Source organism: Crocodylus porosus, unplaced genomic scaffold, assembly GCF_001723895.1.
Source record: "Crocodylus porosus isolate Cpor-Errol unplaced genomic scaffold, CroPor_comp1, whole genome shotgun sequence".
Taxonomy (NCBI): Eukaryota; Metazoa; Chordata; order Crocodylia; family Crocodylidae; genus Crocodylus; species Crocodylus porosus.
Genome location: NW_017728922.1, coordinates 14,779,714 through 14,792,495, shown reverse-complemented (window position 1 = coordinate 14,792,495; position 12,782 = coordinate 14,779,714). Strand labels below are relative to the sequence as shown.

The 12,782-nt window shown below is 49.6% G+C and overlaps 1 long non-coding RNA gene across 1 annotated transcript in view; it reads right to left on the bottom strand.

Annotated features, from left to right (window-relative positions):
• Positions 1-7,735, bottom strand: part of LOC109313344 — a 15,568-nt gene extending 7,833 nt beyond the window's left edge. Inside the window, exons 1-2 of the long non-coding RNA XR_002102032.1 lie at positions 7,725-7,735; positions 3,206-3,213 (exon numbers count right to left, since the gene is read on the bottom strand). This is a non-coding gene — a long non-coding RNA (uncharacterized LOC109313344). The remainder of the gene's footprint in view (positions 1-3,205; positions 3,214-7,724) is intronic.
• Positions 7,736-12,782: the final 5,047 nt, after the last annotated feature.

Genomic DNA, 12,782 nt, shown 5'->3' with positions numbered 1-12,782 from the left:
AACCCCTCCCCCTCTTTTCCCCACTCTGTCCTTTCTGTACAATCTATAGCCCTCAATATGTACCACCCAGTCGTGGGATGGATCCCACCAGGTTTCCGTCAGCCCCACTAAGTCGTAGTCGTTTAGTGCAACCAGGAGCGCTAGTTCATCCTGCTTGTTCCCCATGTCAGTGAGGATGATGACCTGCTTCTTGTAGGTGGGGACTTTAATTGTACCATTGATACCCTACTCGATTGTACGGGGCCTGAGCCTCACCTGCCCTCAGCCCGCAAGCTGCAGACTATCTTGGAGACTGCAGGCCTCGTTAACATCTGGCGAGGCCTGCACCCCGACGCATGCCAGTACACCTGGGCCAGGATGAGTGCCGGGGGTCTCACTATGGCCTGCCTCAACTGCATTTATGTCACCAGGCACCATCTGCCACTCCTACGCAGCAGCCACATTATTCCCTTGGGCCTGTTAGATCACGGCCTTGCTAGCTGTGAATTGAGCCTGCCAAGGAGAACCTGCGCACGAGCACCTTATTGGTGTTTCAACGTCAGCCTGCTTCAAGACTCTTACTTCCGGGACTGCTTTGCCAGCTTTTGGTGGGGCTGGGAGGACACAAGACTGAATTACTCCTCCTGGAAGCTATGGAGGGATTTGGGCAAGGTACAGATCCGAGTTTTTTGCCAGCAGTACACTCAGCTGGCCACAGATGAACTGCGCCGCCATATCAGAGAGCTGAAGGAAGATGTGGTAGAGCTTGAGGCTGCCCTGCTGGCTGCCAGCAGTGATACGGTGCTGTGCGAGAGCCTCTGGTTCCATAGGAAGTGTCTGCGTGACTTGGCAGAGAATGCAGCCCCTGGAGCGAGGATCTCCACCCACTGTCAAGAGCTGGCCTAAACAGATGCCCTGACCTGCTTTTTTTTCAACCTGGAGCGACAGCGGGCAGCAAGCAAAGTCTTAGATCACTTCAAGGCCTCTGAGGGCCACGTCATCACTGACCCAGGTGAAGTACATGAGCAAGTTGTTGCTTTCTATTGTGACCTGTTTGCAGCTAAGCTGTCTTGCCCTATGGCCACGTGGGAACTCCATGCGCACCTGCCACGCCCTGGTACCCTGGAGGCCAGCGAGCTTGAGCAGGAATTGTCTCTGGAGGAGCTGGCAGCAGCCGCAGCTGGCCTTGCCTCCAGCAAAGCCCCAGGCCTCGATGGGTTACCGGCTGAGTCCTACAAGACTTTCTGGCCTCCTCTCAGCCCCTGCCTCTTGCATGTTTTCCAGGAGAGTCTTGCTGACAGGGTCTTCAATCAGTTGCCGCTGTGCAGTGCTGACACTGCTGCCCAAGAAAGGAGACCTTGGCTGTATTAAGAACTGGCAGCCAGTCTCCCTGCTGTGCGCAGATTACAAGATTCTGGCCAAAGCACTGACCACCCACCTCCACACTGTTATGGCCTCCATCACTGGGCCTGAGCAGAGCTACTGTGTGCCGGGCAGAACCATCCAAGACAACCTGTTTCTGTTGTGCAACCTACTTAGAAGCAGTGAAGTCTTTGGCCTAGACATTGGCCTTATCTCTCTGGATCAGGAGAAAGCCTTTGACTGGGTGGACCATGACTACCTCTTTCAGACCCTGGAGGCCTTTGGCTTCAGGTCCCTTTTCACTGAGGCCCTGCGGGTCTTGTATCAAGATACTTCCAGTCTACTCAAGGTGAACTGGGTGCTCTGTGCCCCATTTCCCATGCGCAAAGGCATCCATCAGGGCTGCCCCCTGATTGGCGTGCTCTATGCCCTGGCCATTGAGCCACTGCTGCATGCACTATGGCACCACCTGAGTGGTGTGGCCTTGCCATTGGCCATGGGCCTGTCCAATGCCCCTCCGCTTCACCTATCAGTGTATGCAAACTACGTGAGTATCTTCCTTAACACCCAGGAAGAAGTGGAGGCCCTGACAGACTGCCAGTGAACCTATGGTCCATATCAACCAGCCAGCGTCCTTGGTCCGTATCAACTGGGCCAAGTGTGATACCCTGCTGCTTGGCATGTGGATCAGCGCAACCCCTCCTGATTTGCCAGGGGGCCTCACCTGGTGCCTTGAGAGCCTTAAGGTCCTGTGTGTGTTCCTAGGGCCATCGACTTTCATGACATTCAACTGGAATAGCCTCGAGGAAGGGGTAGAGGCTTGCCTAAAATGGTAGCATTGCTACCTACCCAGCCTCTCCTACCATGGAAGTGTCCTAATCTTGAAGAACCTGGTGGTGGTGACCTTGTTGCCCCAGTGCAGCATACTGTATCTGCCACAGGACCTACTCGAGAGACTCCAGTGCCTCCTGGTCAATTTTTTCTGGGATGGGCACCAATGGCTCCCACAAGCTGTGTTATCTACTTGTAGCTGTGGGGGGCCAGAATTTGGTTGACTTTGTGAGCAAGGTGGCCTCCTTCCACCTGCAAACCCTTCAATGACTCCTGTATGGCGAGGAGCACCTACCTTGGCAACAACTGGTGTGCCAGTTTCAGGAGACGGTGGGGGCCCTTGGCTTTGGCTGGGAGCTCTTCCTGCTGGACCTCACACTTTTGACCGGGGTGGTGCTTCCAGCTTTCTACCATGGCATAGTACTAGCCTGGCAGGCCACCTTTTGCCTCCAGCCCCAGGCCATCACCTGCAGTTCCTGCAGCTGCTGAGGGAACCCCTGGTGCACAACCCAGCACCCTGTGTGAAGGCTGACCTCTACCAGCCTCACAGCTGTTCTCATCCAGGCTTGTGTCCGTTGCCTGAGCCATCATTTCTGTCATGTAGAAGCCGATATGCCTGGGTGGTTCACGTCTTCTATGTCCAAGTGCTGGTGGGCCACCCCGATACACCGTGGTGACAACACCTGGGGCCACCAGATTCCCCACTGGTCCACCCAGCATGGTACACATTATACAAGTTGCTAACTGCCAAGAAGACTGGCAACCTGCAGTGGTGGTTCCTGCATGGCATCTTAGTCACTGGCATGTTTGCCTCCCACTTTGACCCAGCTGCCTTGACAACCTGTCCCTTTTGCCCAGGGGGTGTTGAGGAGACCCTCTTTCATGCCTTCCTCCACTGTCGCAGGTGCTCATTTTCACCCTGGAGCCACTGCTGTGAGTGCTGGCCAGGATCCTCTCATAGACCACCTATGTGTACTCCTACCCATACCAAGTGGCTGAGAAGGGCCCTGGCCAACTTTTTACTACGTCAGACCAAGATGGCTGTTCTCAAGAGCCACTGAAATTGGCTTCCTGGGATCAGCTCAGATGATGCCCTGCAGCTTTTCTGCCTCCTGGTGCAGTCACACCTCTCACTGGATTTTAAATACGCTGTGCTCCGGTGGGCAGTGCCTGCCTTTGAGACATGCTGGGCCCTTGAGGGAGCACTGTGCCATGTGGAGGACAGCTGTCTCAAATATGCGCTCTGATGTCATGACCAGTCTGGTCGACTGGGCAGGCTCGGTGTTGAACTACAACTTCCAGCTCATGCCATATCCTGGGCCCTCACCAAGCTGTTTTTATCTTTTTTTGTTGTTGTTGGGAAAATGAAGGTGTTGTCATGTGTATGACTGGATAGAGCAGGATAGCAAGTGTTTGTTTATACATATGACCATGTGGCCGGCATTCTGACCACATAACTAGCATGTAAAACATGATGTGAAGTGTAGCAAAGGTGTCTGTCATGGTATGATGTGATGAATACAATAACATGATGTTGTTGGTTTGATGCTAATTTGTTTTTTTTTGCTTTGTAAGTGGCCAACCTCTTTGTATCTTTGAACCCCTGAATAAAGTAGTTAAAAAGTCAAAGTCTCCTGCAGTCACCCCGTCCCCCTTCCTCAGGTTCCCCCCACCCCCTCCCTACAGCTTTTCTGCTGTCGTTTACTGGTTCTCCCTTTCCTTCCCTGCCACATTGCTTACACTTCTCTCTCCCCTGGTGTGAGGGGCTACCTTTCGTCAGCTGCCCGCCTCACAGGGAGCCCCTGGAGAAGAGAAGAGTCAGCCGCCCGCACTGCACCTCCGCCAACCTCGCCTGCCACGACTTGATGGAAAATTGGGGTTCACCCTTTTGTGGTGCGTGCAGTCCGGAAATGGCACCTCAACTTCAGTGGCTCCAGGGGGTCCTGAGGGCTCCTCCTCCCCTACACCCTCGCCCAGTCCTCCGGTCTAGGCCGCCTCTCTGGGCGGACCACCCTACAGGGCGTTAGCCCCTTTAATGTTTGTAAAGGTAAAAAGGAATAAAAATACAAGTCCAACGCAAACTTCTGGGCCCAATGGCCCTGGGCTGGAGTTTACCTCACTCCTCGGTTGCCCTCTCTTGATTCCGTGCTGGGATCTCCTGCCCTCAGCCCTGGGGACTTTCCATCCCCAAGTCCGCCTAAGGGCCCCCGGTGTGGTACGTTTTCCCCATCTGAGATGGCCCCTATATTAGAGTACTTATGGTACCCGGCTCCGGCCGGGTGCCGCTGACTCCTGTGGAGTTCGGGTCCTCTGGTCGCGTTGAGGCTTACCTCTACCCCAGAAGGTCTTGCCGTGGGGCCAGGCAGCTTGAACCCGCTTCAGGATGGATCCCCCGCTGCTGGCTTTTCCCGCTCACCTCGGGCTCCACTGCCTCCGGATCCACCACTTTTGGATCCACCCTCCCCGGCTCTGCTGCCGCCGGTTCCTCAACTCCCGGCTCTGTTGCCACCAGCTCTTTGGCTCCTGGCTCTGCTGCTGCCGGCTCCGCCACCGCCGGATCCGCCGCCGCCGGCTTCGCTGCCACTGGCTCCGCTGCCGCCAGATCCGCCACCTCTGGCTCCGCTGCCACCGCATCCGCCGCCTCCCGGCTCCGCAGCCTTGGGATCCTCTCCCGCTCGGCCACTGGATCTGAGGTGCTCCTTTTATTGTCCCGGGTAGGTTTCAACCCGGATATGTCCGGGTTCCTGGAAGGGGAAGACCTCAGGGCCGGCTTCCTTGCCTGGACCCGGAAGTCGGGCCAATTTCCGCCGACCTCGGCGTCACTCCCGCCCCGCATGTCCTTGACCTCTTCACACCTGGGGTTAGTTTGTTTGTTTCCAGCTTCTTTTTTCTGCTGCCCATCTCCAAACCCCCTCTCCCACAGTGAAATAATAGGTTCATTTTTAAATTTAATACGGGAATACAGTAGGTATCTCAAAGGTAGGCCAATATTTCAGATGGAGGGCCACTTAAAAAGTTTTGGTGAGCTGCTGAGGGCTACATGGGTAGTTCTGCCCCTTGACCATTGCCCCACCTTTCTGGTGACCATATTGGGACTGCAAGTCCTGCCCCCTAACACTTGACCTTTGCCACTGGAAGTCCATCCCCTTGCCCCTCAGAAATACTTTTTGGGGTGGATCTTGTGAGAAATGTGTCTCTACACATAACTGGATATTCCTGGCTTTAATAGATTTCCGGTGTGCATTTATTCTGGTGTGCAGGTTTTTTTTGGTCTCTCCTATGTATTTTCCATCAGCGCATTTGGTGCACTGGATGAGATATATTACACAAAGCAACTTCTGAAACTTCCTCAGCCTGATGAAGGGTTTTTGAATCCAAAAGCTTGTTTAATTTTTTTTTCTGACTATTTAAGTTGGTCTAAAAGAAGATATCAGCTTCACCCAAAGACCCTTGTCTGTAGATGTAAGGAGGTTTAGGTAACCTCCTAAAGTGTTTGACTGGAAGGAGGTTTAATTTGTAATGTTTTATGCATCACTTCTGATTTTAGCCCTTTGTGTTCACCTTTTCTTAGTCCTAGAGAAGATTGGGTGCCTATACATGTGTAGCAAGGCTGCTCTGATGCACTACTCTGACATGCTGGAGAATGAAAATTACTGTACTCCAGTAGATTCCAGAATCAAGTGCATCAGCATTCCTGTGCTTAAAAATTGTGGCGGGGTGCTTTAACTAAAGTTCATTTGACAAGTTTTAGTTAAAGTGCCCCTGCTGTCATTTTTCAGTGTGGGGACACTGATACACATGATGCTCTGGGCACTTTAATTAGAGCCAGATTCAACCATTAGAAACCCTATGTGGACTTATTCTACTTATACAAATAACAACGTTTAATATTCCATTTTTAATTTTGATGTTGACTTTCAGTATAAATTACCTAGTCTAATGTGTCATTTTCAATTGATTTGTTATACTAAAAACTTGCCAAGTAAATGATAAGCAGGTGACCACTACCTGACTCAAGAAGTCTATGGGCCAATGAGAGGTAAAGCATTGCTCAACCTGGTACTGGCTACTGGGGATGACCTAACCAGCGACCTAGTGATCGATGGGAAGCTGAGTGACAGCAACCATGAGCTGATCACCTTCACCATCTGCCATAAAGCTGGCAAGTCAGTCAGCAACACAGAAGTCCTTAATGTCAGAAAAGCCAACTTTGGCAAGCTCAGTGAGGCCCTAAGGAAACACGACCCGAGGGAGAGGGGAGTTCAGGAAGAGTGGTTGCTCCTCAAGGGAGAAATCCTCAATGCACAAGCTAATTCCAGTCCATCTAAGAGCAAAGGCAGAAAGAGGGCACAGCAGCCCCTCTGACTGTCCAGGGATCTAGCAGACCTCCTGAGGCTAAAAAGAAAGGCCTACAAAGGATGGAGGATGGGATTCACTTCCAAAGAGGATTATTCTGCACTGGTCCAGTCCTGCAGGGAGCAAACCAGGAAAGCCTAGGCTGCAATTGAACTCCAACTAGCTTTGAGTATCAAGAAAAATAAAAAGTTCCTTTTCAGATATGTGGGGAGCTTGAGGAAAAGCAAGGGCAACGTTGGACCCCTGCTGAACCAGATGGGACAACTAACAACTGATGCCCAGGAGAAAGCCAACCTATTAAATGAATACTTTGAGTCGGTCTTCCATCAGTCCCATGGGATGCCCATGGCCACCACAGGAGAGGGCAGTCTGGGTGAGGGAGATACCTGCCCTCCATTAATGCTGACCTTGTGAAGGAACATCTTGAGAAGCTGGATACCTTCAAGTCAGCCGGCCCTGACAATCTACACCCCAGGGTACTCAAGGAACTGGCAAGCATCATAGCCCAGCCTCTGGCATGGATCTTTGAAAACTCCTGGTGCTCTGGTGTAGTGCCCAAAGACTGGAAGAAGGCCAATGTGGTGCCTATCTTCAGGAAAGGGAGGAAGGTGGATCCGGAAAGCTATAGGCCCATCAGCCTGACTTCTATCCCAGGGAAGATCTTAGAAAAGTTTATTAAAGAGGCCATCCTTAATGGACTGGCTGATACCAACATACTAATGGATACCCAGCATGAGTTTGTTGTGGGTAGGTCTTGCTTGACCAATCTCATTTCCTTCTATGACCAGGTGACCTATCACCTAGACAAGGGAGAAGAGATTGATGTCATATATCTTGACTTCAGAAAAGCCTTCGGTCTGGTATCTCAAGATCACCTCTAGGCGAAACTGGCCAATTCTGGCCTTGGGGCCACCTTGATCTGCTGGCTGGGAAACTGGCTCCATGGTTTGACCCAGAGGGTTGTAATTGATGGAAGTCAATCATCATGGTGCCCTGTGACCAGTGGGGTCCCCCAAGGCTCTGTCCTTGGACCCATATTGTTCAACACCTTCATTAATGATGTGGACATTGGAGTCAGAAATGGACTGGCAAAGTTCACCGAAGACACCAAACTTTGAGGAAAAGCATCCATACCAGAAGACAGGTGGGCAATCCAGACTGACCTGGACAGGCTCAGTAAATGGGTGGATGAGAACCTGATGGTGTTTAACACTGAAAGATGCAAGTTTCTCCACCTGGGGAGGAAAAACCTGCAGCATCCTTATAGGCTCAGCAGTGCTACACTGGCCAGCACTACGGAAGAAAAAGACTTGGGGGTCATCAATGACCACAAGATGAACATGAGTCTGCAATGCGATGCTGCAGATGTAAAGCAACCAAAACACTGGCTTGCATCCATAGATGCTTCTCAAGGAAATCTCAGGATATCATTCTCCCCTTGTACTCAGCTTTGGTGAGGCCGCAGCTGAAGTACTGTGTCTGGTTTTGGGCTCCACAATTCAAAAAGGATGTGGAGAAGCTTGAGACAGTCCAGAGAAGAGCCATGTGGATGATCAGAGGTCAGGAAAACAGACCTTATGACAACAGGCTGAGAGCCATGGGGCTCTTTAGCCTGGAAAAGCGCTGGCTGAGGGGTGATCTGATGGCCACCTATAAGTTTATCAGGGGTGACCACCAGGATCTGGGGGAACGTTTGTGCACCAGAGTACCTCAAGGGATGACAAGGTTGAATGGTTATAAACTACTGCAAAACCATTTCAGGCTGGACATAAGGAAGAATTTCTTTACTGTCTGAGTCACCAAGGTCTGCAACAGCCTGCCATCAGATGTGGTTTTAGCACCTACATTGAAAACCTTCAAGAGTAAATTGGATGGTTATCTTTCTGGGATCCTATGACCCCAGCTGACTTCCTGCCCTTTGGGCGGGGGGCTGGACTCAATGATTTTCTGAGGTCCCTTCCAGCCATAATGTCTATGAAATCTATGAAATAAGTCTACATACAAAAAAATCAAGGAGTGACTTATTTCTAATTAGTTTATCAGCAAAGATTAAATTATTTCTCTTCTCTGTGTCTCAGAGCTAGAACATTTCTGAAAATGTTTTAATGACACTGAAACTTTAAGCCCTCTTCATGCACTTTTTTATATTAAATGTCATCATTTTCACATTTCATCACATTAGTATCCCATTTTTGCTTGGAAGGGATGAAATTAATGAATACTGAGAGAACCCAGTGTGGGCTCCTGGGATATTTCTCTAAAATCATCCTTCACATTTTACAGTAAATTCTAAGGTTAGACCATAAGACTAAAGAGCACACCCTTTTTAATATGTCTGATTACAACTTTTCAAAAATGGTGAATCCCTTACTTTTGAGCATTTTATAATCTTAAATGTACTTTTTTCTCAGGGAGACAGAAATGCCATTTCTCCCTCCATTGACTCCTCCACTACCTTTTTTTTTAATGGATAAGGAACTGCTGTATAGAGAAACAAACGACTAGGTTCACAAGGGGGACTTGAACTGGGTAACTTTTAGGCAATTTATTCCCTAGTAGAATTTAAAAGGGCAAGTAAAGCCCCCAGATCCCCTACTGAATGCAAAGAGGTAGAGTAAGAGGCTAAAGAATAGGATTTAGCATGCTGAACAGGGAACAAGCAAACCAGCCAGCTGTTAGAAAATGCCAGGACAAGGGCATTCCTCTCCGGAAGTCCCATTTCTCTCTGGAACTTTAGCACCCAACTCCAGCTGCAAAGAACTTCTAGCCTCTTCTCTCAATTCACAGCCTTCTCCTGGGGTTAGGTGCTGAAGCCAGTTGGGTGTTTCTCTAAAAAAAGAGGTGAAGTCTCCCCCTCTTTTGTCCAGTGTTCTAGTAGTTAAAGCTTTCACTGGGGATGTGGGCAAGCTAGGCCTTTACCTTCCATTTTTCTGAAAGGACTCAAACCTACAAATTGCACTCCCAAATCCCATAACAGGGACGTGCTAACCCTGCAGGAGGTAGGATACCTGGGTGTGGGTCTTCTTCAGCCTTTCTTATGACATTTGATCTTTGTCTCTTTAGCTCCAAGGCACTTTTAAAAAGGGAGGTTAGACATTGGCTCCAGTCCCTGGTCTAACAAATAGATAAATATTTTATATAAAGTGAAACATTTTTAATAAACTGTCAGAGAGATTCACCATCCAAAATACCTTTCTACATTGTGGGTGTGTCTACCTGAGATGCCTTACTGCATATTAGACTAAACCAATGTGCAGCAAAGTATCACCATATATATATGTGCACAGCAATTACTGTGCACACATTAGTCCAGTACACCATTTTGTAGTACCTGTACATACGTGTACTAGAAACTGGCACATTAAAATAATGTGCCAAAGTTCATGTGTAGATGCTGACTGATCACAGGCAGTCTAGGCAGCAGGAAGCCACAGGAGGTGGGGACAGCTGTTGCAGTTGGGGAGGATGCTGTCTTCCAGCCACAGGGAGATTGAAACCCATCCTAATCTCTGCAAGGTGGGGAGAGCTATCTTGGCTGCTGACCAGTTGCCTCTCAGCTACATGGAGATTGGGACAGGTCCCAATCTCCATGCTGCTGGGAGGCAGCTGCCCAGAAGCCTGAACCACTCTCCCCTACCCCCTAAAAATTTAGGCTAAACCCTGGAACCTCTGACAGCCCAGAGCTAGCACCCAGGGGAAACTTGAGCTCCCTCTGGCTACTGCAATGGGATAGGACAGGGCAGGTGAAGTCCTAGACTGAACTGCTCCCATTCAGATGTGCACAGAAGCACAGTTTAATGTGTCTGAATTTACTGTGCAGACAATTTAGGACATTAATAACACCTGCAGGCGTGCCCTGGTAGGCTACTCTCCTCAGAAAGTGGGAAGAGGAAAGATTTGAACCTGGCTCTTCTGCAACCCCTTAGGTTATCATCACAGTCTCCCTGCTATATTTTATGCAAGTCTAGGTGTGTTCTAGACATATTTACTGGAATGGACCCTACAGGCACGAAAGGAAGAGGTACATTGAAGTTAGAAATGCTGCTGGGACTTAGATGTGAAATAAGTAATGAACTGTTCAGTGTTTTTAAGACACAATTGACTTTGCTCATGTCATGAAGTGAGAACTTTACTGGTGGAAATAAAAACTCAATTCAGGTACTTCCAGGGTGAGGCTGAGCTCTTGAGAATGTTGGACTTAGGAGTATAAACATCAGTAGTCACCCTTGTGAATTGAGCCCAAGGTGACATAAGAATCCTGTGTGGAAGCAGGACCTTAAGTCTGTGGCCAGCCAGTAGGGGGAGCTCCTGCATTGAGCCTCCCACTTCACTATGCCTGTCCACCTTCTGGACTCCACGTGTCTCTCCAGGGTGCCTAAGTCCTGGCATAACCCCTTTCGAGCCCCACCACAGAGTCCAGGGGTATTTCAAGCTGCTACCACCCCGAGGGTACCCTCTTAAGCTCTGTGTCCTCGGGGAAACAGAGGCCTAATAGTCCAATGGGTACTCGACCTAGTACAAGCACTTGGGGCACTTCCCCAAGTCGGGGGCCAAAAAGCAAAGTCTTTCTTAGTTCGCAGACCTAAGAGACCTCTTAGGCATAATTTAGACCCACCCCTCAAAAAGTCTCCTACACCAGTCACAAAGGAGAATTTTATTGATTACAGGGGTAGGGTGAAAATAGGGTACAAGATAGAGCAATATCATAGAAATCCCATAGAGCAAAACAGTCTGGCTGAGGTAGCCTTTTGATCATGCATCTGAGTTACTGCCAGCTATATATCTAACCAGAACTCAAGTAGCTTACTCACAAGCATCATCCCAAGGCTGTTGGAGTTTCCCTCTGGAGGAAGGCCATTCCTAGCTCATGAGTTATGGGGGAGAGATCCAGTTTCAGATGGTAAAGCTCCTCTCTAAGTCTGAGTCCCCAGCATGGCTGCTGCCCCCTCCTCCTGGGCAGTCTTAACTTATAAAGCCCCTGTGACCTCATTCACCTGGTCCAATAGAGGCCAGCACCTGTTGGCTGTTGGCCAACCAATTTGGAATACATCACTAGTTGCCAGGCAGACTCTAGCCCACCAGGTAGAGGACCCTCACCCAGGTAGCTGATACCAGTCACACAGGCAGAGGGAGCAGGTTTCCTCCCTCCCTCAGGAATGTATCCATCTCAGGTTACCTAAAGAGATAGGTGTGTCTCCTCTGCTGGGCCCATCCTAATCAAATTGTCACAGAGCAGAGGTTTTGGGGAGAAACAAAGGTGGCTTCCTGCCACAAGCTCAGGTTTTCAAGGTTTCAGGCTAGCACTGGGGCCATACTTTCATTTCCTTATGACCAGTTGGGCACAGGGAAGTGAAAGTATGGCTCCAGTTGGCTGACCATAAGAAAATCTGTAACATCCAGGACACTGCTTGCCACCCCATCCACTCTCAGTAAGTAGTACTGCTGCAGTGAGAGGTGGAAGTGTGGTGCACAAGATAGGCAGGTGGTTGGGAAGCAATACCTGCCTTCCCACCTTCCTGCCATGCCATGCTGCTCTGCTTTGCTCCACCTTCTTGTTGGACTGTGCCCCATGACACTGTGTTTCTGGGACACTCATTTTAATCACTACCACCCGTCTGGGACCAGCCTCCAAAATCTGGGACTGCCATAAAGAAACCAGGATATATGGTCACTCTACCACTTGCACAGTCAAAGAACTATGATTTGACTGGAATAACAAAGAGTTGGTGGGAGCTCACATGACTGGATCACTGTCATAGATGGATATAAACTGTTCAGGAAGATCAGGCAGGGGAGAAGAAGAGGACTTGTGCTTTATGTAAAAAATCTGTATGATTGCTCAGAGCTCCAGTATGAATTTGGAGATAGGCTTGTTGAAAGTCTCCAAGTTAAGGCCAAAGAGAAGAGCAACAAGGGCGATGATGTGGTGGGTCTCTGCTATAGACCACCAGACCAGGAGAATGAGGTGGATGATGCTTTCTTCAAACACCTAATAAAACTTTACAGAGTACAGGCCCTGGTTCTCATGGTGGGCTTCAACTACCCTGACATATGCTGGGAAGACAATACAGCAGTGCACAGTCAATATAGTCAGATTTTGGAGAGCACTGGGGAAAGTTTTCTGGTGCAAGTGTTGGAGACACCAACTAGGGGACATGCCCTTCTTGACCTGTTGCTCACAAACAGGAAATAATTGGTGGGAGATGTTGAGATGAACATGAGCCTCCAATGCGATGCTGCGGCTAGTAAAGCGA